Source organism: Heptranchias perlo, chromosome 21 (genome assembly GCF_035084215.1).
Source record: "Heptranchias perlo isolate sHepPer1 chromosome 21, sHepPer1.hap1, whole genome shotgun sequence".
Classification (NCBI taxonomy): Eukaryota; Metazoa; Chordata; class Chondrichthyes; order Hexanchiformes; family Hexanchidae; genus Heptranchias; species Heptranchias perlo.
The window spans coordinates 12,120,563-12,145,270 of record NC_090345.1 but is presented as its reverse complement, the minus strand read 5'-3'; positions in this window follow the sequence as shown (position 1 = coordinate 12,145,270).

Genomic DNA, 24,708 nt, shown 5'->3' with positions numbered 1-24,708 from the left:
AAATACTATATTCAAGCAACCTCACCTTAGGTTAGGCTACTACAATCCCCTATCAAGCTCAGTCAGATTTATTGCTCTGGTTTGAGACTGAGGGCAGAAGGCTGACTTGTTAGCATAACCCACAATGTCTTATTTTCTGAGGTCCAAAGCTACTGTACTGTGTTGTTATATGTTCCAATTCTCACTCCTTTTCTTCCTTTCCTGAAGGGAGTGACTCCTGCTGGCTAATGGCTGCATGGGTGGTGCCACTCATTCATTATCTTGTTTAAGAGCCATCCTTCTTGTGTGAGTCTAGTCAGTGAAGATCAGGCTGGGGGAGATTGGGGAAGACACAGAAAAGCCTGATACTATCCTGACCTGATGTTCACATTCACGCATACATTTTTCAGCAGGGTCACTCAATAAGCAATCATGAGCAGGTGCTCTGGCCCTTGTCCTGTTGTCCCCCCTTCAATTTGGAAACACTGATGCCAACTGTAGTGTTCTCACCATTGCCTGGTGAAAATGAACTAACTCAAACCTGGGACTTTTCTAGTCAGTATCATTTAGTCCCACTCCATAGGCTGTATTTGGCCAATAAGTCATTGAGGAGTACATATTTTTATAATATATTCCATTTTTTTTTTAATAATCTAGACTACATGCCTGATATAACTCTCTATCCTTGTGAATTCTCTGAACAAAACTGCCAAATTGATCCCAGTTGGTAAGGAGAAGCCAACTGTGTAGATTTGACAAAACCTTTTGAATTTTTTATTTGCTATTTTGATTCTCTGCTTTGATTTTTAATCCTCTCAGGAACATAGCAATGTACATGACTAGGAGAGAATGTTGTAATCCATTTGGCTATTTCCAAAATTCAAGAAATACCATACATTAAAAAATGAGAACTTGTATTTATGTAGTGCTGTATCTTGTCTTCAAGACATCTTAAAGCGTTTTACATCCAATGAATTACCTTTTGAAGGGTAGTCACTGTTGTTATGTAATCAAACATAGCCACAAATTTGCACACAGCAAAATCCCAGAAACAGAGGTGAGATGATTAATCAGCTAATCTCATTTTGGCAGTGTTGGTTGAGGGAGGAACATTGGCCAGGACACCAAGAGACCTCCTTGCTCTTCTTCAAATAGTGCTATGGGGGCTTTTATGTCCATCCTAACAGTCAAACAGGGCCTCAGTTTATCTGAAAGACATCACTTCCAACAATGCAGCAGTCCCTCAGTGTGGCCCTGGAGTACAAGCCTAGATTGGGGTTTGAACCCACAACCTGAGACAAGGGTGCTACCAATTGAGTCAAGCTGATTCTCTTATTCTAGCTCTCATGCTCCTCAATCCCTTTCTCTGCCAAATTCAGTTCCTTCTAGAATTTTCTGACACTAGCTGTTCTATATATTCACCACCCTCCGTGCAGACTGTCTATCTGAGCTTGAGTCTATGCCTCCTTGCTGTATAGTTGATGATTACGTCAGACGTATTATTAGGGTCCGGTTTATCTATACCCCTTTCAATCTTGAATATCTCATGAGGAGGTCCTTGAGCAGACTTTTCTCAAGCATAAATGTTGCCAGGTTTGGTTACCTCTCCCTATAACTCGAGTGCCTAATTAAATATATTAATATCATTGTACCCTCTTTGTCCGCATGTAGTATGAGTACAATGGTACTGAGTACGCTAGGTGGGGCTAAACCAGTGCTTGTATAAAGCCATGATTGCTTCCTGGACTTATGCTCTACACCTCTGGCTATACATTCTAAGATCCAGTGTGCTTTCTTTCCTTATCTACTGATTATGCCAAGGCATGCATCTCCTGCAGCTGAGCAGGTGGGCAGAAAGACCTGCTCTCAGGCATCAGCTGATGCCACAGACGAGCTGGCCTCGCTTGGAAGTTGGTGAGAGCAGTACAGTGACATCTCTTCCTCCTAATTTTCCTTTTGCCCTGTGGAGAGACTACCGGCTTCCACTCAGCACAACCCCACTGTCGCACAGCTAAGATTGTGCCCTGAATCTGCTTCCCATGGTGCCCATACGATGTTGCTCCATCACTTAGTGCCACTGCATCGCTTAGTCTTTCAATTTTATTTTGAAGTTTGGCTATTCAATTTTTTGGTTGAATCGGACATAGAAATAGAATAATTCCATAAAGTAGCACAACTTTGGAGCATGCACTTTCACTCATCTTCCATGATAAATACCTGAAAAAAGCAGTTCTATGGTTGAATGCCAAAGGAAATAAAGCACATCAAGGGACTTGTCCCTTAAAGGTAAATGCAACAGCTCAAAAATTGATTAACTAGCTCTAAATGAGAGAGCAGTTTGTGATATGGGCTGTTGTGATGTTCACGAGGGACTGAATTATGTTTGCCTCCAACGCACTGTGGTACTGTAACTTCCTATGTATAAGTCACATCAACTTGCTGTTTTTTTGTGCATTAATTGCATACAAAGATTTGTATACTAACATGACTTAAGAGTTTTGCTTTTTAAAATTAAAATGACAATCCAGATAAATAAATGATTTTTGGCACTGGACCAGCAACCTAAAGATCATGAGATGCCAAGTTGTGAAATTGAGTTCCATAAATCTGGTAATTGGTCTTCTAGCACCAAAACATGATCATGATGGCTGCCCAGTTGTTGTAAAAACCAAATTGGTTCACTAATGTCCTTCAGGGAAAGCAGCCTTCCATAGCTACCTGACTTGGGCTACATCTGACTAGTCCCGTATCATGTGGTTGACTCTTAATGTCCCCTGAAGTGCTCTGGTAAGCCACATAGTCATCAGGGCAATTTATGTGTCCCTAGCAGCATTGTTCACGTTCTGAGACTGAATTTACAAAAAGTGAGTTCTATGGATAGGCCCTATTAGCAGGTCAGAAACAGTCCATCATCCTTTTCTCATCTTCCTCTCTCCAGGCTTGCCACCATTTTACTTATCTCGCTTTCATCCCCACTGCCTTGGCACTTGAAGGCCGAGTGTCTGTCCTTTGCACCCAGAGACACAGTGACAAAGATCAGTGTTTTCTTTACTACTTTTTCAAGCAGTTTTACCAACAGTGTGGGGTGGCATTTGTTTCTTGACAGTCAAGAAAGAGAGCCCAGCCCAACTCCCTGCACTACCGTTGGAGCATTCATCTGACCCATTTGCCATTTATTTTTTAAATTATTCTTTAATCACTGCACTGAAAAGTATTGGAGGCACAAACAAACCCACGGTGGGTATGTGACTGTTGAGCAAGGGTGGGCTGCACAGTCTGAGGCTCAGCCCATTAACCTGGCTTCTTAATAGGGGCAACTCTATCAGAGGTATATGTTTTCAATATAATCAAATCTATTGGAGGTAGACGTTGTTATCCATGTATTTTAGTGTAGGTGAAATCGCTGTGACGCATTATAGAGGAGTTTCACATATACTAACAAGGTGGGCAGGAACTAACAGCATTTAGACTTGTGAACCATGTATGTGTTCAAGTTTTAGGAGGGCTTGAAGAAGGCAGCTTCCACTCGACATAAAGGTGCTGACTCTTTTTGCAGTGCAATTCCATGGGTGCCAGCAGCTTTCTAATAACCTCAACCAAACCAGACTATTTGACTGTAGCAGCATCACTGTTAAGCCTGATCCTGTCCTTAGAATTACCTCTTCGGATTTAGATATGGAGAGCATGAATTTCAGCCCCTGTGAAGCCATATTTGAATCTGAAGACCAAATCCACTCAAACGCTGGTCTGTTGGGTTTATGGACAATTCACTGCAGATATCGTGATACATTTTCACCACAGGAAATGCTCATGATACTTTCCTTCAATAACAAAATCATATATTTTAAGATGTCAAATCACGCCATGCTTTAAAGGTGAAAAAGGGAAGAAAAAATCATCCGTACACATGTCAGCGAATAGCACAGCTGTATTTAAGGGGAAGCTAGATAAACATATGAGGGAGAAAGGAATAGAAAGATACGCTGATAGGGTTAGATGAAGAGGGGAGGGAGGAGGCTCGTGTGGAGCATGAACACAGGCATAGACCTGTGGCCTGTTTCTGTGCTGTACATTTTATATAATATGTAACTTGAGCAGACTTTAAAAAGACATATAAAATGGCCCATCGGATACTCAATGAATAGATTATAGGCCTGAATGGCAATCTGTGTTCCTGGGTGACTTAAATGATGTGTCAGACATGCACCTGTGGCCTTTCCTCCATTTAAGAGAACCACCACCATAAATTGTTTTGACTGTTGGCTATATATTAGGTTCAAAGCATTTGATTAAAACCAAGATATGATTTCTAACTCTGCTTCACCACAATGTCATACATCCCTAAATAAACTGGATAAGACCGTCATTCGGTGCAAGAAGACAAATGCTTACCTTAAAGCCTGTGTTAACGTGAAGGGATACCAGGATTAGTGGCCACCATAAATCCCCAGGAAACAGGTTACATTACCAGTAGGCCAGGTTTCGACTGTTGGAGAATACTGTATTTCTAATGCCTAATGTAAGAAGGTCATTTTAAGACACTTGTGACTATTGACTGTTATGGTCCCTTCTACCAGATAAAAGGTAATCTATGCTGTATGAAAATTGACATTAATAAGGTTGCAAGTCCACAAAGAGATCCTAAAATGTTTATTTTATTATTGTCCACCTGACCCCCCAGAATTGCTCGCTGCTTCTAGGATACAGTTCCGTGGCTGCTGCCAGCTCTCTGGTAACCCGAGTGGCCGTTCTTCACAGGTGAACCTCAACGGTGAGCGTTGGCAGGCTATTTGACCATGGGGAGCCTCATTGATCCTGCCTCATCTGATCTCCATAAGCACATTTAACGTCAGAGGTCACTGTTTAATAAACAGGAGCTGCAACCCTGGCTGTTTTTTTTCTAATCCCTCCCCAGCCCAAGAGTGCTGAAGTTAACCACAGCGCCCCTAATGCTTCTTTGGTTGATTCAGGATTAAATTAAACTGTTGCGAGCTGCGAATTTACCCAGGAAATCATCAGGGATGCTGCCCTTTAATTTTCTACGGTTAAACTAGAAAAAAAAGCATCATGGTAGTTCAGTGAAACTGCCTTACAGTAAAGTAACATTCTGCTACAGTTCCACTGGATCAGGAGGCAGCTGACTGATATCACAGACGGACAATTTAATGAAACAGAACAAGCAGCAAGTTCAGTTACAGTAGTACGTGTCCGGGGAATAACCTCACAAAAAAAGGACTGCGATCCTGAAATTATTTCCTAAAGACGAACTGGAACGAATGCTATTGAAAAGTGTAAGTAACAGACATTAATGTCGATTTATCAAGGCTGCTCATTCACCTGTAACGTGCTCCCTCGATCTAAACTGGAAAATTAGCACTAGGATTTATAAGGGGACAGAAAATAACTGGAAAGTTATTCCATTTAGCTACATGGTAAGTCAATTGAGATATTAAAGATGCATTCTTTTTATTGCTGAGGGAGATTGTTTTAACATTGCAATGATGAGTTTTGATGCACTTTATGGCATGGTACAATAAAAGTTTCTCATCTTTTCATGAAGTTGATGGCCCTTTTGAGAGTTTCACTATAAGAAGAATTTAGCTGAGAATGTTACAAACAGGTTCTAGAGTATTTGTGTACATAAAGTACATGTTATTTGTAATAAACACATTATAGTGAATATGCTGGTGGCAATATCCAATCACAGATGCTGATGAGGAGGCATTGTTGGGTATTTTTAGCAAAATGCCCGTTACCCCCTGTCTCTGGAACCAATGCTCCCTTCTCTGGTGCTTCCCCTCCCACTTCCCATCTGATGCTGTTGTGCATACTGGGAAATTGCCTATTGCACAATGGGCAGGAAGTAACCCTTGACTGCTTGGAGCGCCAGTATATTATGCCAATAGGCTGATCTTACTTTATCTGGCGAGGTAGGCCCATTTGAGCAGAGGTGTATGTGGCGCCTGCACCATGCACGAGCTGCGTTATTGATCCTATTGTGCTGTGCAGTGGTAGGATGCAGGTTTGTGTCCTTTACGGTGTGATTGGGCGATCTCGGAAAGCAAAGCCCTTTCACCGAAGGAGGAAGGTATAAGCGGAGATCGGAACAAACTTTGCTGCCTTTGTGTATTCTTAATGGCCAGCTCAAGGACACCATAAGAGAGGCTAGCAAATGAAAAGGCCATTTAACCCATTTCAATCCCTCTACAGGCCACGTTACAATTTGCCTCCTCACTCTATCCCATTGACTCAACTTCCTTAGAGGCAGTACCAACAAATCTCCAAAAAGACAAAACTCAATGGAATTTGTGTCCAATACTCAAAGATGGTTGGGCGAAACGTAAGGATTTTAATCCAACTGAATAACCTACAGTATTCAACGATCGCTCGTCATATTCCACATTAAGGTTTGGGAGCAGGTCCCACCCTGGAATTATTTCCTAAAGATGAACTGGAATGAATGCTTTTGAAAAGTGTAACAGAGTCATTGGTCCTGATATTTACGGGGAGGTGGGGAGGGATCGGGGGGGGAGGTATAGCAGCTGGGAAACCCGCATTTCCAGGTTTCCTGGAGCTCAGCGCACGAGCTGGTGAGTGGTGATGCCTGCTGGTGTCGATCAGTACAAGTGCCAGCGGCTTAATCACCTGAAGTAGCAGCAATGGTGAGAAACGTGAACAGCCACATTTGTTTTAGATATTCTTTGAGGGTTAAATATTGGTTAGGACACTGCGGAGAACAACCCGGCTCGTCTTTGAAATAGCGCCATGGGATCTTTTATGGTCCAACTGACAGAGCAGACGGGGCCTCGGTTTAAGATCTCATCTGAAAGACGGCACCACTGACAGTGCAGCACTCCCTCAGTGGTGCACTGGAGTATCAGCCTGGATTATGTGCTCAAGGACAGGATTTTAGCCTGGAGTTGGAAAGGGGGCAGGAGGGTGGAATTCCTGATGGGAAACCCAGAAGTATGGGTTTCCCTGATTGACAGGCTGGCTCTCAGTCGGACGGGAGAAGAAGAAGGAAGAGGGCATGAACAGGTAAGTGTAAGATGGTGGGGGGGGGGGTCACCGGGTAGGTCAGGGGTCACTGGGGGGGGGGTCAGTCATCGTGGGGACTGTCAGTCATCGGGAGCGTCGGGGTTGGAGATCGTGGGGGGGGGTCGGAGATCGTGGGGGGGGTCGGAGATCGTGCGGGGTCGGAGATCGTGTGGGGGTTGCTACAGGTAGGCTTATTGGGCCTGGGGAAAGCACTCCTGCTCCTCCGGGCCCACAAGCTGTGCTATAAAGGCACTTACCTGCAGTTTCAGGCGTGAAGGAGAAGGCCCGGGACTCCCAGCCCCCAGGGGCTAAAATTAAAAAAGCTTTGAAAATGGAGGCCCGCAGCCTCCTTAAAAGCTTTTAATGTCCGACCCACCTCCTAAGAGCGGGTTGGTTGCCTGCCCATTGTCCCACCCCTGTTTTTGCAATTTTGGCAATTGTTACTGCCCCCCGCCCCAATCCACCCATTTTCCCAGGCTAAAATCATGCTCCAAGTCTCTGGAGTGGGACTTGAATGCACGACCTTCTGAATCAGGGGCGAGAGTGTTTCCAACTGAGCCGTGGACAGACTGCGGCTTTTGTAAAAATTCCTGGAGGAACTTAAAGCTAAACGACTTTTATCAGCAATCATCTGTAAAATTTATGATATGGATTATTAAAAAAGAGAAAAAGTGTTTGAAGAGAACCCTAAAAGTAAGTAATCTCTTGCCACGCTAAAACATTTCCAGTGGATTTTATTTCCATTTGCAGCAGCATCAAATCAGTAATGACCGCGCTGATATAATTAATATCCAAACAGTACAGCTATGAGGGCTCCTGGCACATTTAATACAAGTGCTCCAGACAGCCAAATTTAATAGTAACTGCATTCCCTTATTTTATTACATAATTATTCTGCGCACTGCTTTGCAAAGCTTTCACGCTAAATAGATGGGTATGCTGAGATGAGAAATGGACCTAGTTCAGTCATGGTCTTAGTGGAGCATTCAAGTGGTCATAAAAACTGCACTGGGTTTACAATATGTGGATTAATTATATCTGGGGCTGATTCAAAGGCAAATAAGTACATTTTCATCCTGCCTCAGAGATCTGTAACTGCCACTAAAGCCTTATTATATAGGGCTTTAGTTGTTGGTTTATCATGCATGCTCATGTAAAGGCCTGGAGGGGCTCCACAAATCCAACGACATTTGAAAGCATATAGAAATCTAGTGATACAAATGTTGAATTTTAAAAGACAACACTTACGAATTTAGAGTCATGTCGTAATGGCCAGGGGGAAATAACATCTTAATAGGAAGAAGGCAGGGGTGAAGGGCAAGTCCCCATGGCGTGAGACTTGGGCAATTTTAACTCGGGGGCCTCATTAATGTTTGAAGGGCAGCCCGTCCTTACTGTACTTAAAGTGGGGATGCATCTCTTCAAGCAAAGTTGCATTCCCCAATTTCATTTTTGATGGTAGAACAATGGAAAAGATTATGGAAGCACTGATGAGTCGAAGGGCTCCCCCCCACTCTCCCGCTTTTCTGATGCATCGCTGGAGGTCCTAATGGAGGAAGGCCATCCTTCGTGTTTAGTCCCTATAGTAGCTATCCCACAGTATAGAACGGCTTTAAAAGAAAAGAAAGACTTGCATTTATATAGCGCCTTTCATGACCTGAGGATGTCCCAAAGTGCTTTACAGTCAAAGAAGTACTTTTGAAGTGTAGTCACTGTTGTAATGTAGGAAACACAGCAGCCAATTTGCGCATAGCAAGGTCCCACAAACAGCAATGTCCCACAAACAGCAATGTGATAATGACCAGATATTTGGGGCAAAATTGGGCCGTGAAGCGCCTGTTTTGTACGTGCTACGCGGACATCTAAGCTCCAAAAATGGTGTCCAAGATGCATGTACACACTTCTAACGTGAAGCGCACAGGATGCCAACTTGGTAAAGGCGTTTGTACGCGCTCAATTAACGAACGCTGGCAACATTTAGGGTAGGGAGATTATGATGTGAATCAGTGAGCAACGCTGATTTAAAGGGACTGCTGCTATGGTAGAACTCCACGCTCCAGCCAAGGCACTGTCTTAACCTCGCACAGCTGAACTGGGCTTAAACGGCATGGTGGACCCTCCACCAGGGCTATTTAAAGGGATCATGCAGGAGCTACAGGTTAGTCACTGGATTATTTGTTCTGGCTGCTGGTACAATTGTACGTGTTTTTGGAAGTTTCCTATACTTGGCTAAAGATTCAATATTTTATAGAGTGGTCTGCTGGACTTGCAGTACTGTTAGTGGCATTTAAAATAGTGTGCTGATAAAAGTTGCTTCCAGATATAGGTGGCCTGGTAGGGCTTCCTCTGGGAATTGAACATGACTGGGAGAATGAAGAGAGGCCACGTAGAGCAGGACAATCTGCTAGAAGAGGGAGGAGGTGGAGGAAGAGGTAGGACGGCTACAAGATAGACAGGCCGGACAGACTGTCTGCCAGGGCTCTGCGTGATCAGATTATTAATGAGCGATACCAGTAACCTCAACAATACCTCCCCATTCACCAACAGTCCCACACTCCTTATCTTTCATCTCTCACATGACCATCAAATCATTCTCCTTATGACTATATATTGCTTCCTCCGTCAGTTCATCGCAATATTAAACACCACCACCAAATGCAAATTCAGATCCACATTTATAAATGAACACATGAAATGATTTAAACAAAATAAGACTATTCACCCTGCCTGTTGTTCGTGTGCCTTTACCTATCCTAGTGCTCTTACGAGGTGCATCCCCAGTGGTTGGAGCTTGGGTGATGGAAGGCTGCCGACCTTCAACTGAGGAGCGTGCAGATGGCCTTGGAGCAGCTCTGGACTGAGAGGGCCCGGCTTCAGACTGTACCACCTCAGCCTGGGCTGCAGCAGTCTGGCCTGGCTGGCAGACAGGCAACAGCAAGGGCACTAGTGGAGTGGCAGGGATGGGAGCAGGAAGGCTGTCATCCTGAGAGAGCTCAGCAGGTTCCTCTTCCGTGGCACCACTGCCACTCTCCCAGGGCGGCGCCTCAGCAATTCTGGTGATCTGCTGGAGAACACATTGCTGAACTGCTGTGATGCCCTGGAAGCTCCTTTCAACAGTGGAACCCAGAGCTTCAATAGCAGCAGTCTGAGCTCCAAATGCAGCAGTCAGATCTTTGACGGCAGATATTTGTGCTGCACTGAAGCTGTGACGTCGGTCATCAGACGCTTCGTCATGGTGGGTTCCACAGATGTGCTGATGGAGGTGACCACCCGTTCCATGTGGGTGAGGATGGGCTCCAAGCTCTGAGCAAAGCCCTGTGCCAAGTTGAAGCTGAACTCTTCCATGCCCCTTGACATTGTGCAAAGGTTTTCCAGTGTACGGCCATCAGCCTTCTTCTGTAGCCTGGCCCATTGAAGTCATCATCTGACTCCTCAGAAGCAGAACTAGTGTGCGACCTCACCGTCCGGCGAGCAGGCACCTGCGGTATCCTTTCCCTCCGCCCCGGCTCCTGTGCACTTTTGCCTGATGTCTCACCTGCTGCAGATCCCTCCTCTATCGTAGCCTCTAAACTAAGCACAGTGTCAGCCTCTGAGCTGGTGGCAGCGAGTGTAAGATCGAGTGACGGTGTGTCTTCGTCATCTTCTGCCTCCTCTGACTGGGCAGGTTCCAGTTCTTGGGTATCTGAAATGAAAAAGCGACACAGGTTGAGTTGTGGTAAGGGGGAAGGAGAAAGTAATACATTAGTGCTGACACCATCTGCAGCACGTAAATCAGAAAAGATTGTGGGATGAGGGAGAAGTGGGAAGCGAGAAGGAGAATTCGGTATGCAGAGACCCTGATCATCAATCCCTCCAGCACCCCCAGTGGCTACGGCCTCAGCGATGGCCCTTCCAATGATGGCCAGCACTGCCTCCTCCACGGGGGTTAGGGCGTGTAAGCATGCCTGTCACCCTGCAGTTCTTTCATGCTGCCTACTGTTATGTGCCACTTCCTCCAGTAAGAAAGAGGGAAGTGTGTCAGTGAGTGTCCTACAAGATATTCAGGTGATGTGGTTATCATGGTTGAATAGCTGCCAGTGCGTGTGAGCTGTGAGTTGTGGATGTGCGGCTTGCAACAGCGTGAGGGTGAGATGAAGCATCTGATTTGAAGAGTTGTGTACTAGTTGAAAGAGTTTGTTGCTGGGTGGGTGATGGGGGTGTAGTGCGTGGAGCAGTGAATGAGGCTAGTGGTGCAGTTGGTAGGAGATGCCACTTGACAGTTCCCATTGGCGGAAGGGTCAAGAACCAGAGGACATAGATTTAAGGTGATTGGCAAAAGAACCAAAGGTGACATGAGGAAAAACTTTTTTTACACAGCGAGTGGTTAGGATCTGGAATGCACTGCCTGAGGGCATGGTGGAGGCAGATTCAATCGTGGCCTTCAAGAGGGAACTGGATAAGTACTTGAAAGGAAAAAATTTGCACGGCTACGGGGATGGGGCGGGGGTGTGGCACCAGCTCGATTGCTCTTGCATAAAGCCAGCGCGGACTCGATGGGCGAATGGCCTCCTTCTGTCCTGTAACCTTTCTATGATTTCTATGACAGTTGAACGCACTCACCTTGACCACTCGTGTCAAATCATTGAACTTCTTCCTGAACTGCATCCATGTCCATGGTGCTATGCTCCTGGCATTGACCTCATCCGCTACTTCTTCCCACTGCCTCTTGAACATATATCTGGAGGGCCTCTTGCCCCCCTGTGGATATAGGATTCCTCTCCTACTGTCCACCTCTTCCACCAAGGCCTCTAATACATCATCCGAGTACCTTGGTGCTGCTCTCTCACAGGCACAGCCATTCTTCAGTGTATTGCAGCACAGATTCACTTCCCAATTTACTCCCACCACTTCCTGCAGCCACCGTGCACCTTCCCTTTAAGAGGTGCAGGCTGCCTTTCAGTAGTGCTAGCCACTTCCGATATCGGGGCCCCCTGATGCTGCATGCAGCCAATCAACAGTGCAGGTAGGGCTGGCTGCACGCAGCAATCATTTAAATCACCAGGCAGCACGAATGTTACGTGCTGCCTGCATCACAATCAACGGGCATGGGTTAATAACGCACTGCGCTCCCAGTGCCCGTTTTTGAGGGTTCTCCAATATAACCCCCAATCTGTTTTAGTGATGTTGGTTGAAGGATAAATGTTGGCCAGGACACCGGGGAGAACTCCCCTGCTCTTCTTCACATAGTGCCATGGGATCTTTTACATCCACCTGAGAGAGCAGACTGGGGCCTCGGCATTTAGTTTGCAATCTTCCATGTGACTATATTTGTTATGAGTTGAGGTATTTGTGCATGAAGAGAACCAGTAATGCTTAAATGTCCATGTTAATTGATTAATTAAGTAAAACACTCAGCAACTAAGTGATTCACAGAGGAGCATGTGTGTGGCCTTGTCAATCAATCCTCATAAAATCTTGCATAGGATTCCCCTGGCTATGATTTGGGAAAAAAAATGAATGAAATAGAGACATTAATTAAGTGGTAATTCAGTGTTGTGGCTGTTTTTAGTGTTTTTTACACAGGGGACTGTACACTTCGTGACAAGCTTAGAGAAGAAAGGAAGATGAGATTAAGAATGAAAATAGGACAGTCAAATTTTAATATAAATTAGCTAATGTTTTACAAAAATAAACTTGTCCAGTGAGATCGGTCTGATGACAGTTTCGATCCTGTTGATTTATTTATTAGAATTGCAATACTAATGAAGTGGGTTCTGAAGGAATGATTGTAACAGTTTAAACATATTCTCATAAAATGTCAGCCAATTTCTTAAAATCATTATTATTATATGTACATATTTATAAACTCTGCAATTTCATGAAAATTGCACTAGCCTTGCCATAATCATGGTTTCTGTTTATACATAACCACGCAAAAATATATTCTTGCCTCAGTGTCACTGACCCCGCCTACGATGAGCCCAAAACTTAGTCATTTTTACCACTTCTAAGCTCGCTATCACATAACCTTGGTAAACTTAATTTTCTGTCTTTTTTTTTTGTTTCAAAATGTGCCACCCTCTAATTTTGTTCTTCTCTTTTTTTCCTCCTCACTTTCTGGTCTCCTCATGTCACCTACATCCTGTTGCTAAGAGGGTGAATGGTTTACCCATGACTAGGCTTCTACCAGCTGCTGTTAAGCTGGCTGGCAACCAGTTTGTGACCATGGCTGGGTGACTCTTCTTCTCTAGATTTCCTTTCCTCCTTGTGTGCGAAGAAGTGCATTGTGTGCTCTCCACACTTAACCTAAGAACATAAGAAATAGGAGCAGGAGTAGGCCATACAGCCACTCGGGCCTGCTGCGCCATTTAATAAGATCATGGCTGATCTTCGACCTCAGCTCCATTTTCCCGCCCGATCCCCATATCCCTTGATGCCCTTACAGTCCAAAAATCTATCGATCTCAGTCTTGAGTACTGAGAACAGTTCTGACTCTACGTTACAAAAAGAGTATAGAGGCACTGGAGAAGGTGCAAAAAAGGATTTATGCGGACGATACCAGAACCGAGAGGTTCTAACTATCAGGAAGGACTGTATAGGCTGGCGTTGTTTTCTCTAGAAAAGGGGTGACCTAATGGAGGTCTTTTTAATTCTGAAGGGGTTCGATAGGGTAGATATAGAGAAGATGGATTCACTTGTGGGGAGTCCAAAACTAGGGGTCATAAATGTAAGGCAGTCACTAATAAATCCAATAAGGAATTCAGGAGAAACCTCTTTACCCATAGAGTGGTTAGAATATGGAACTTGGTACCATATGGAGTAGCTGAGGCGAATAGCATTGATTCATTTAAGGGAAAGCTAGGTAATTACATGAGGGATAAAGGAATAGAAGGATATGCTGATAGCGTTAGATGAAATAAAATGGGAGGAGGTTCATGTGGAGCGTAAACATCAGCATAGACCAGCTGGGCTGAATGGCCTGTTTCTGTGCTGTAAATTCGATGTAATTCTATGTTCTGGGGATTGCTCCCTAACCCTGGTCCCCACAGGTGGACAGCTGACCTAATGAATTCAGTGTTTAATTGGTCAAACCTACCACTCTGAGAAATTGTACCACTGTAAATTTATTTTATTTTGGTGCCGAAGTGCCTCTTACAATCCTTTAGAAGTAAAATGCTTTTAAATTCTCTGCTGAATAATATAAACAGACTTATCTCCACATTGTATGAGAATTGGAACGAGGCAGCCTTTGACAAGAAAATATTTTAAAATTCACTGGCCCCATAATTCCTGGGGCTGGAGAGGGTGTAAGTAGCAATTGTACCTGGGGGATTTTTTAATATTCCAGTTTTTATCCCAAGTTTCAGCGTTGTCACATTTGCTTTTTAGCCCTAGAATAGCACATCTGGCAATGAGAGATTGGAACCGAATTGATCTTCTGCGTCATACTCAATAATCCAATACCTGAGGCAGGGTCTACTGTACTTCAGGGTGTTACTGATCATTGAGCAACCAGCTTGGCTCACTGATGAGATCTGGAGGGATTGATCTGTCACTCGGCGGGGGGGGCAGAGAGGATTTCTTTCCATTGGGTTTCTTGTAATCCTGTAGGCCATTACTCCTAACAGATAGCGTGGTCTTAGTTGCATAAGCCGCAGGATGTTTACTAGTGTTCTGCGCTGGGAAGCTGTGCAGTTTTAGCCAGTCATCCTTCAGCACATGTGGGATTCCTTAAGCTTTACCTCTTGCCAATATGCACCTAAGTTCTCTGATCTTGGGTCATTCAGGGGTGTCCCCATGGGCCTCCATACTGGACAAGCAGATACTCTACTTATATGGGTTTCTCAATCGTTTAGTTGGGATCCTCTTAAACATGGAGGTGGAGTTCTGTACTTGTCCCAACTAAGTAAAAAAAAGTTTCGCTTCTGTGATTATAAAGCCACACAAGCCTAAAATGGCCTCTACTGTGATTCCATTTGGAAGAATAGCTTGACAACAGGGGTTGCCAAAATATTTTAGGCTTCGTTGGCTTCTACTCCTACATGAAGGAACAATCACTTATGGGGCATTGCTGCTTTAATGATCTAGATGCTACTTCAACTTAGAATAACTTTGTCCCCAAGAAAATAATCAGTTGTAAAACCTGTTTCATATTAAACAAAAAACTTAGAAAAATGAAGCATAAGTTAACATCAAGTAATGGTTTCTAACTATATCGGAAGAACTTGTTTAATTAACTTGATATGGACATGCCATGTAAGTACCATCTCCACAAGAAAAGATCCAATTAGCGACATCACCAGCATCAAGGCCTCCACCATCAAAATCCTGGGGGGGTCACTTGATCAGTAGCTTAATTGATTTAGCCATATCTACACTGTGGCTACTAGAACAGGCCAGAGACTGGGTATTCTGTGACAAGTGGTTCACCTCCTGACCCCTCAATGCCTTTGCACTTCTTTAAGACTCAAATCAGGAGTGTAATGGAATGGTCACCACTCACTTGGATGAGTACAGCTGCAACAGTACTCATGAAGCACAAAACCATCCTGGATGAAGCAGTCCAATTAATTGGCACCCCTGCCACTAAACCCAATATACACTCCTCTACCACTGGTGCAATGTACCTGCAGTATGGACTATCTACAGGATGCACTGTTGCACTAACCAAGCTTTGTTCAAAAGCGCCTCCCTGACCTGCAACATCTAACACTGAGAAGAGCAAGAACAGCAGTGTCATGGGAACACCGTCACTTGCAAGTTTCCCTCTGAGCCACACACCATTCTGACGTGGATATATCTCAACATTCTTTCATTGTCAATTGATCAAAATCATGGGAGTACCATCATATCTAATACAATCATGGGAGTATTATCAACATAAGGACTGCAGTGGTTCAAAGAGGGGGCCCACCATCGTCTTCTCAGCACAGCTGGAAATGGGCAATAAATTTGCCCTTGTCAACATTGCCCATACCTGACAACAAAAAAAGGTATTAGTTAGCCACATGCAGAGTATTGGAGTATATTGTCCAGTAGAAGGGAAGTTCTCCTGGTGTGCTGGCCAACATCACTGAAACAGATTATCTGGTCATTTATCTCATTGCTGTTTGTGGGACTTTGCTCTGTGCAGATCGGCTGCTGCTTTTCCAAAACACTGACTACACTTCAAAAGTACTTCATTTACTGTAAAGCACTTTGGGATGTCCTACGGTCATGAAAGATGCTATATAAATCCAAACTCTTTCTTTCTATAGCAGTGGTCACCATATGTGGAATATGGTCAGTAGAGGTCACTATATTTATAGAAGGACATTGGTAAAGTGAAAGAATTCTGAGAACGTATGAAGGGAGGATAAGGAAGCTAAAAAAAAGTTAATATTAGAAAAAGGCCAATTGGGGACATTATTCTGTTCTTTTAACTACTAAACGGATTGGTGTAGAGAGTTATTTTGTGCTAAAGCAGAATTGGAAGAATTCAAAGATGGTATTTTAAGCTAGCAGAGTAAAAATCTAAACTTAAGGAATAACTCCATTGTGCTTAAGTGTCATCGGGTTTAGGGATAGACTGCCATTTAGTGCAGTAAGTACAGACTCAGTCAAAGTAGTTAATGGCAGCTAGATCAATTTCTAATCTAGCAGATAATAGAAGGATATGTATATGGGGGCAGGAGAAGGGTAAATCATGGTCAGGTTGTCCTGAAACAGCATTCGTACGTCAAAGCAACATAGCCCAAAATGGGAAAATAAATTCCAGACTCAGAATCGCATTTCATCTACTTCCTACAAGTAATTGCTTGATTCCAGTCATCTCCAAACCTTTGGACTTTATTTCTTTCTCTGCTCTCCTACTGCCTCTTTTTGTCTTGTAGCTCTTCCCTATTCCAGTGACTAGTTCCTAATCAATAATAAAGTGGGCCTTATTTCCTTTTAAGATTAATTTTCCCTGGTTAACATTCAACGTTTTTTGGCCAGTGCAAACATCTTAATCACCCAGTGTTTTCAGCACTCTCCAATTTGTTGATTTTGAATGACCATTTTGATATGTATGATTCACAGGAATTTAGAAGGGAGGGAAAAAAAATGATCTTTCCTCTTTTCTATATTGTTCTAAATACAGACGAAAAAAAACTTGGGAGCAAAAGTATTGTATCTTTAAGTAATCCTTAGAGGCTTATAATGTTGCCAAGAAGAGTAATAAGCCTAAGGATTGGGAGAGTTTTAGAAACCAACAAAGGACGACCAAAAAAATTGATAAAAAGGGAGAAAATAGAATATGAAAGTAAACTAGCAAGATATATAAAAACGGATTGTAAGAGCTTCTACCAGTATGTAAAAGGAAGAGAGTAGCAAAAGTAAATGTTGATCCCTTAGAGGCTGAGACAGGAGAAATTATAATGGGGAATCAGGAAATGGCAGATGCATTAAACAAATATTTTGTATCTGTCTTCACAGTAGAAGACACAAAAAGCATACCAGAAATAGTGGGGAACCAAGGGGTAAATGAGAGTGAGGAACTTAAAACAATTAATATCACTAGAGAAAAAAGTACTGGACAAACCAATGGGTCTAAAAGCCGACAAATCCCCTGGACCTGATGGCCTACATCCGAGGGTTCTAAAAGAGGGGACTGCAGAGATAGTGGATGCATTGGTTGTGATCTTCCAAAATTCTCTAGATTCTGGAATGGTCCCAGTGGACTGGAAGGTAGCAAATGTTACCCCGCTATTGAAGAAGGGAGGGAGAGAGAAAACAGGGAACTACAGGCCAGTTAGCCTGACATCGGTCATTGGGAAAATGCTGGAATCCATTATTAAGGAAGTGGTAACAGGGCACTTAGAAAATCATAATATGATTAGGCAGAGTCAACATGGTTTTGTGAAAGGGAAATCATGTTTTACAAATTTATTAGAGTTTTTTGAGGATGTAACCAACAGCATAGGTAAAGGAGAACCAGTGGATGCAGTATATTTGGATTTTCAAAGGTGCCACATGAAAGGTTGTTACACAAGGTAAGGGCTCATGGGGTTGGGGGTAATATATTAGCATGGATAGAGGATTGGCTAAAGGACAGAAAACAGAGTGTAGGGATAAACGGGTCATTCTCAGGTTGGCAGTCTGTAACTAGTGGGATGCTGCAAGGATCAGTGCTTGGGCCTCAGCTATTTACAATCTATATTAATGACTTAGATGAAGGGACTGAGTGTAATGTAGCCTAGTTTACTGACGATACAAAGCTAGGTGGCAAGGCAAGCTGTGAGGAGGACACAAAGTATTTGCAAAGGGATGTAGACAGATTAAGTTAGTGGGCAAGAAGGCAAGAAGGTGGCAGATGGAGTATAATGTGGGGAAATGTGAAATTACTCACTTTGATAGGAAGAATAGAAAAACAGAATATTATTTAAATGGTGAGAAACTATTAAATGTTGGTGTTCAAAGAGACTTGGGTGTCCTCGTACAAGAAACACAAAAAGATATTATGCAGGTACAGCAAGCAATTAGGAAATCACGCACCATCCTGACTTGGAAATATACCGCCATTCCTTCATCGTCGCTGGGTCAAAATCCTGGAACTCCCCACCTAACAGCACTGTGGGAGAACCTTCAACACACGGACTGCAGCGGTTCAAGAAGGCAGCTCATCACCACCTTCTCAAGGGCAATTAGGGATGGGCAATAAATGCTGGCCTTGTTGGTGACGCCCACATCCCATGAACGAATTAAAAGAAATGTTGGCCTTTATTGCAAAGGGGTTCGAGTACAAGAGTAAGGAAGTCTTACTACAGTTGTACAGGGCTTTAGTGAGACCTCACCTGGAATACTGTGTGCAGTTTTGGTCTACTTATCTGAGGAAGAATATACTTGCCTTGAAGGCGGTGCAACAAAGGTTCACTAGATTGATTCCTGGGATGAGAGGGTTGTCCTATAGAATCATAGAATCATAGAAGTTACAACATGGAAACAGGCCCTTCGGCCCAACATGTCCATGTCGCCCAGTTTATACCACTCAGCTAGTCCCAATTGCCTGCACTTGGCCCATATCCCTCTATACCCATCTTACCCATGTAACTGTCCAAATGCTTTTTAAAAGACAAAATTGTACCCGCCTCTACTACTGCCTCTGGCAGCTCGTTCCAGACACTCACCACCCTTTGAGTGAAAAAATTGCCCCTCTGGACCCTTTTGTATCTCTCCCCTCTCACCTTAAATCTATGCCCCCTCGTTATAGACTCCCCTCCCTTTGGGAAAAGATTTTGACTGTCGACCTTATCTATGCCCCTCATTATTTTATAGACTTCTATAAGATCACCTATGAAGAGAGGTTGAGTAGAATGGGCCTATACTCTCTGGAGTTTAGAAGAATGAGAGGTGATCTCATCAAAACACATAAGATTATGAGGGGGCTTGACAGAGTAGATGCTGAGAGATTGTTTCCCCTGGCTAAAGTGTCTAGAACTAGGGGGCATAGTCGCAGGATACAGGGTCGGCAATTAAAAACTGAGTTGAGGAGGAATTTCTTCAAGCAGAGGGTTGTGAATCTTTGGAATTCTCTACCCCAGAGGGCTGTGGATGCTGATTCATTGAATATATTCAAGGCTGAGATCGATAGATTTTTGGGCTCTAGGGGAATCAAGGAATATGGGGATTGGGTGGGAGAGTGGAGTTGAGGTGGAAGATCAGCCATGATCTGATTGAATGGTGGAGCAGGCTCGAGGGGCTGTATGGCCTACTCCTGCTCCTACTTCTTATGTCCTACATAATATTATTTAAACACCATCCTCTGGTAACGCATTCTTTTATTTTTTTATCCACTGAACAGATTTGATGCTCTCATTGCATTGTGTTAAATATAACTAATATTAACTGTAGTGTATTCATGGGAGTTGAAAATTACTTAGCATTACTGCAATCCATTGATTCAAAGCTTCAATTCCCCTTGTGACACCTTCTCCTTTTGAAACAGATGGCATAGATTTTATGAGTCACCACGGTGACAAGGGGAGAATTATGCTCGCCCTATTCTAATGACCTTGTATGACAAAATATTCCAAAGAACATATTTACATATGTATGAGTTACAAGGTTTTTTAGATTCTGTGTTAGGCATTTTTGCTATTACAAAGTAAATGCGTCCATTGATACATAATAGTAACTGTTTAAACTTAACAGTACTCACATGGCCTCATTAATCCAGTTAACCTAGCTTTGCTATCTCCACTCACTAAAGACCAATTCTAATCTTTAGGAGGACCACGATCATACATCTGCATCAAAATGCTATAAAATTACTGCGCTGGGAAGAATCATTTTCAGAATGCCCAGTTGGTCCCCAGGGAAAGAATGAGTCAATGCATCAAATTTTGGAAATGAAGTTTTTGAAGCCAATTTTATGAAATAATGAGGATATAGAACAAATTAAAGAACTCACAAAGAGTTGAAAACTTTAAAATAGACCTGTGAGATTGCTGCCTTCTCCGGTTGAAATATAATAATAACATTGCTTCGACCCATATCCTGTTTACTGCACTCAATCTTCATGAAGGCTGCTTTGCTGTTAGGGAGGGTCAGCATCCTGATAGTGTATGGAAAGTCCCTCTGAGAGGGCAGAAACGTAATTAGAAAGGATGGTCATAAGACTGTCAGCATTTTGTTGATAATGATGGTGACGTTTTTGAAGAGGAGAAAAACCTAGTGGATTGCAGCATCTTCAGAGCAGGTGATGGTGACCTACCATCACAAATCATGACTACAATTCAAAAGTACTTCATTGGCTGTAAAGTGCTTAGGGATGTCCTGAGGTTATGAAAGGTTCTATGTACAGTGGTGGTGACACCACAGAAGCTGGCTTCTTTGTCAGCAACAGCCATGGCCTCATAGGGGTTGTTGACGTGCTGCAGGAATTTGATAGCATCTTTACAGATGTTTCATATAGTCTTGGAGATGCTGGCATTGTATGTAGTGTGGTGGTTGCCCACTACATCACACTTAGTGGTAGTATTATCATGGACCATGATGGTACCCTCCTGATAGGGAAAACAGGCTCATATAGAAGCTGATACTCTGGTGGAACAGGGTGATTTGCTTACAGAATACAACATTGTCCTCAGGGATAAAGGTGAGCTTATGGAGGCTGATGATGGTAATTGTCTCAGATTGTGATGGTATACAACCTCATAGGATGGTGACAGCGGTGGTTACCTTGCCAATCATGATAATATGGGCCTGGATGGTAGCAGTAGTATCATATGGGAAGGTGCCTGCAACTATAACAATCTGTGAAGTTTCTAGTTGTTATACATTTTTTGAAATGTTACCTTCGAAGGTTATGTAATTCAAGTTTTTTGACTGGGAGGTCAGTCATTAAAATTTCAGATGTATGAACTTTATATAAAACATTTCTGAATGAAATCTGAGACCCTGAAATTCCATGGAGGTTCCACAGGCCTCTTGCTATAACTTTAGTGGGAGACTGGCAAAACCAAAGGAGATGGGTCTCCGCTGTTTTTGCCAGTTTCCATGGGGGAATGGATCCCCTTAATAATCCCGCTCCTCTTGGCAGCATCGCCCTGAGCTGGCTTCACTAAGCAGCCCCGCCCTGATCTGACCTCTTCAAGCCCCGCCCTGATCTGACCTCTTCAAGCCCCAACTCTGACTTCTTTGCCATGATCTGACTTTTCTTGGCAGCGCTGATCTGATCTGATCCAAACTGATTCTCTCTGGAAGGTTACATGTTTTATGTAAAATGACTGCTGTACATTCATAGGAGGTGGTTTTATAAACTCTTTGACTCTTTGAGCCTTTACCTAAGATAGCAAAATATTTGCTTCCAAAAATGCTGGGTGATATGTAGAAGCTATGGCCAACTGCTGTCCTGATGGGCTTTGCGTTATGGCTGAATATTGCACTGTTCATTTTTGTCTCCATTTTCCATAGTGGGTGGTGGTGAGGGGAAGAGGAGGAAAACGGGTCTGATCAGCATTGATATAGCTTGTGTAGGGAATGCGTCTAATTCTTAATGACTACTGGTGTCTTATGTCCAGCCCCGCGAACTCTGTGTTCCTCCAATTCTGGCCACTTGTCCATCTCCGACTTCCTTCACCCCACCATTGGTGCCATGCCTTCAGCTAACTAGGCCCCAAGCTCTGGAATTCCCTCCCTAAACTTCTCCGCCTTTCCACCTCTCTCTCCTCCTCCAGGACGCTCCTTAAAACCTACCTCTTTAACTAAGTTTTTGGCCACCTGTCCTAATCTCTCCTTCTTTGACATGGTGTCAATTTTTGTCTGATAACGCTCCTGTGAAACGCCTTCAGATGTTTTACTACGCTAAAGGCACTATATAAATGCAAGTTGTTATTATACATGGCCCATCCACTTTAGTACAGTGACAGGATACACCAGAGCCTCTGGAGATATACAAAAGGCTGTCGTCATGCTTGTGTACCAATTTTATTATTTAAACTTCATTTTTAGATTTTAAATCGAGAGGTTTGCTTTTGAAACTATGTCAGATTCAGAGTCTGACTTACCCTTCTCAGTCCTTAGACTTGCACCCTGTCTACAGCGAATAGTTGTAAAATTGATCTTCACCTGGTGAACGGACATCAGACGAGCAGCTACTAGGAGCCAGTTTCATTGATCTTGGGACCATAGTTGTCAAGATTACAGCAGGAGCTAAATAACCCCGTCACACACTCCTGTGAAAATTTGAGCAGAACCAATTTGTATATTGAGCAAAAAAAATCCTATTCTGTTCAACTGACCATGAAAGAAACACTATCTCGGCTTATGGCCAGCATATGTATGGTTCCTTCATTGTTTCTGTTTTGTATCCCCTTAATGTGGTCACGTTTCATTGAGAACAGATGGAAGTAAATTGGCTCTTGAAGCAACAAGTTTTTTTTGCTAGATCATCAACCAAAATCTTTTATTCATTCGCAAACTTCACTCAACTGTACGGGCAGTCTTCTGGGACAGACAAAGGTCTGGAAAGCAGATCTGTGTAGTTCAAATAACTTGAGTTCAATTAATAGTATGAGTTGAACAAACTGGAAAAAGTTAGTTCCTTTTCCAAGATGTTACCACAAGCTTGAAAGGGTTAATTCACAGCGGCTAATGAAAAGGACGGATAATTATCCAGAATACACTGTCATTTGGCCAAATTGTCAAACTGATTGTTGGCCAAAACCAAAACCCCATATAGTCCACTCCCCCACTCCAACCGACTGAAATGAGCCAGCCCCAATGCTTCTAACCTCAATGTATAATAAACCAGCTCCTCATCTGTTTCAAAGACATAAATATTATTAATGTGGAGAGGTTGTTAAGCGTAATACAATTAGTTTTTATAATTTCATGTTGAAAGCACCATTGATAAGGGCCAGAGTAATTGAACACATGGATTATCATTCCAATTGCAATAAAGTGCAAGTTTTAAAAAGGTTCGTGGTATTACAAAATGCAACTATGTAATTCACCAATCAAAAGGTCAAAGAGCACCGATGGAAATTCTGGCTCTGCTTTATGTGCACTAATGCTGTTTAAGCACCGATCTTCCAGTTAACATTCACATTGCTCAGTAATCTAGAGCTGTAGATGGTCAGCATACTGAGTAACCGGAACGTGTTTTTTTGTTTCCTGTCTTGCTTACCCTGAACTCTTTTAATAAAAACATTTGCATTTATCTCAATTGCTTTAACCATTAGCGAAAGAAGCTAAAAAGATCAAGCTGCATTTTGAGCGTGGTAATAAATTCAATATAAAGTGCCTCTTCCCAGCCCATTCTAGCATTTCAAACACTGCTGTTGCTTTGCTGGAGCGAGGTGCCCATCTGTATGAACTGCTTTCTCCAGCTTGTGGGGGAGGAGAATTAGTATCGCGATTGCAGCCATTTGCATTGCTGTCACCTTCTTTATTTAAAACGGTAGTCACGTCTGGTGGAAGGGAATTGTTGGGAAGATAATTGGTGTAATAGCGGTGCATCGGGAGGGCCATTTTGGAGCAAAGGTTTAGGACTGATTCAGTACTCACAGTAATTGATTGCATGTTTAAAATGCAGCATCTCTAATTAGAGGTATAAACCAGTGCTCAACAATTCCCAGAACAAATGGTAATACAAACTGCATTCCTGCCTTGGATACAAATACCTCCTTTAATATTTCTGCAGTCCCCAGTGCCTCTCCATTGTACTTGTTAGCTCATTCCTACATTTTCACCTCCCAAATTGCTAACAATGTCAATATTTATAATTACTTATTATTCGATTGTAATAATATGTCCTTGATTATTAGAGTTGATAATACAGCTTGTTGATGACTGAAAAATTGACTGGAGTGAAACAAATTCGACCACAGAGGTCAGTCTCCAAGAGCCACACAATGCCCTTCGAGGATAGGTATCTGGCCAAACAAACAGCAAGATCCTCCAATAAAATGCTAAGTACTGTTCAGTTCCCTGTTTTCCCCCATATCCTAAGAAATTAGACTCAGTGAATTGGATGGGAAGCTGAGTGAGCCCTTGCAGGATTCAAAGTTCAAAATTAACTAGCTATGAGTCAAGAGCTCAATCATCAGAGCTCCTTTCTATACTTCAAGTAGTGAATAATTGGTCCAAACTATTTCTTTGTGCTAATTGTACATTTTGTGTTGCGTTTAGAACAATCGTATGTTAACCTGATAGGACTTTGACCTTCAAGCATCAACTTGTTGAACTGCA